The 2,156-nt window shown below is 33.7% G+C and overlaps 1 long non-coding RNA gene across 1 annotated transcript; it reads right to left on the bottom strand.

The window, feature by feature from the left end:
* Nucleotides 1-616: 616 nt before the first annotated feature.
* LOC136968702 (uncharacterized) lies at nt 617-990 on the bottom strand. Its single transcript, XR_010879693.1, has 2 exons — nt 913-990; nt 617-725 (listed from the first exon to the last, which is right to left on the bottom strand). It is a non-coding gene; the product is annotated as an uncharacterized lncRNA (long non-coding RNA).
* Between the last annotated feature and the right edge of the window lie 1,166 nt (nt 991-2,156).

Below are 2,156 nucleotides of genomic sequence, written 5' to 3' on the forward strand. Positions count from 1 at the left end.
AAAAAAGATTTTTGGATTTGTTGTATTTGTTTAAAATAAAATAATATAGTTTTAAAGAAAATTAAAAAGTGTATTTGAGAGCTTATTTGCTTATTTTTTACTGTTAAATATACAAATAATATATTGGCTTGAGAACTGTCAATATAAATTTCAGAGTACCAAAGGTTTTTCACTATACTGAACATTCCCAGTATATCTCAAAACACTGGGATGGGCTAGATGAAAATAATTATGAAATTTCATAGATGACTGCACAAAAGGGGGCATGTCTAGAAGATGCCTTAAGTCAAGGCTGGTGTGGTTGGTGGACTGGGTTCTTTGTTAACCATATTAGTCTGGAAGTACCAAGAACAACAAAGGTGAAAACCTATAAGAGAGTGGATGACAACAGTGACTGGACCTCTAAGACTACAAGACAGGAATGTCGCCATCATAGACTATGACTACTAGGGATAATTGGGTCCGACAGGAACAAAATGCATAGCACACAGTTTGAGGATGTGCAGAAAGTTACTTTCATCTGGTTTCAAGAGGTTCAAGCATGCCACTGTCCGATGAACGGTTCCTTCTTTTTACATGATTTTGTGAAAAGTATGGAATTATTTCAAAAGCTATATGCAGAGAAAAAATTGATGTTTTATTGCACATAGCATGTGCATAGCCTACAGGCAAGATACAATATTCAAATACAGCACAGATGACATTTTCAATCCTGATGAAACAGGCTTGAAAACATTATTTCATGAAAGAGGCACTTCCCTTTTAACTTAAGAACGATGTGGCTATGAAGAATGATCACTTATATCCACTGCACATGATATAGGTTTTGAGAAGATGATGCCTTTAATCATTGCAAAATCAACAAGAACATTTGTATGAACAATGCATGCTCTGTTCTATATAACTACACACTGCAAACTGCCAAGCCTGGATGATGCAAAGCATTTTTAATAAATACTTGAATAAACTAGATTAAAAGATGAAACTTAAGAAGTAAAGAATTCAGCTGTCAGATGAGAACTACTTGATTTTGGTCCCATCTGGGAAAAATGCAAGTTGAGAGCTTTGCATAGCTGACCTTGGAATAATCCACACTGTACAGGCTAAATACCAAAGAAGACTTGAGGATCATTTTTTGCAACATCGATAACTATGTCTAGAGAAAGATCAACATAAAGCAAGCTGTTGACAAGGCTGCTGCAGCACGGGCACATGTCGAACTATCAAGAAGGCAGAAAATAGCATGATTTCACATAATCTGTCACACACTGACTTGAATGAGGAAGGAAATGAAGCAGAATCAGGAATTAAGATGGTAGGTAAGAAGTTGTAAAAACGTGAATTTGCTCATCAATTATGTTATACAGACCAAAACAAGAAATGTATTAATGTAAAGTCTCTACTACAAATTGATTATCTATCACACATCTGTAAGGCAAGACAAAATCAGGAATGGAAATAATGTCAAGAAAGAGCAGGCAAGTCATCCATTGTAAGTCCATTGTTTTGGTAAGTTGGTCAACACTGAAAATATGTAAGGAATCTATCATATCATCAACAGATGAGGAGTGCAACAAGTTCAAATGATAAGAAATTTACAGATTCTGTACAAACAAACAATGCAAAATTTGGCAAGGGAAATGCTGAAAGATATTATTATTAATCAACAAATAAGTGCTTGTAGTAGACAAGCCTTTCTTGTGAAAAAGGACAGTTTCAATAAGCAGATAATCAGTTGGCCAGATAATGATTCTGGATTTGATTAAGTTGAAAAGAGTTTAATATATATTCAAAAAAAGCTAAAAAGCTAAATTTATAACTGGAAATAAGGCCAAGAGAAGTTTCTTGGATTTGAAAAATTATCATAAAACTACCTACATTTCAGTTTGGAGTATACTGAAAATCACCTTATCCTTTTCCGTCTTGCTTTAGTCTTCCAATATAGAACTTTTTTATTAGTTGTCATTCTCCCTATCATAAGAATGTTTCTTTACCACTGGGTAACCCCTGAAAGTGCAGTTCAATACAGTATGTGAAACATCTTTATTTGTAACAAGATATTAATAACTTTCTGTAAGGTTCTGAGAAAAGTTTTGCATTCCATATTTCTAGATACATTAACTCTGATCCAGTATTAAAAATATTCTCCAAATCAT

The sequence above is a fragment of the Centruroides vittatus genome, unplaced genomic scaffold (genome assembly GCF_030686945.1).
Source record: "Centruroides vittatus isolate TY-2023 unplaced genomic scaffold, ASM3068694v2 contig_1506, whole genome shotgun sequence".
Classification (NCBI taxonomy): domain Eukaryota; kingdom Metazoa; phylum Arthropoda; class Arachnida; order Scorpiones; family Buthidae; genus Centruroides; species Centruroides vittatus.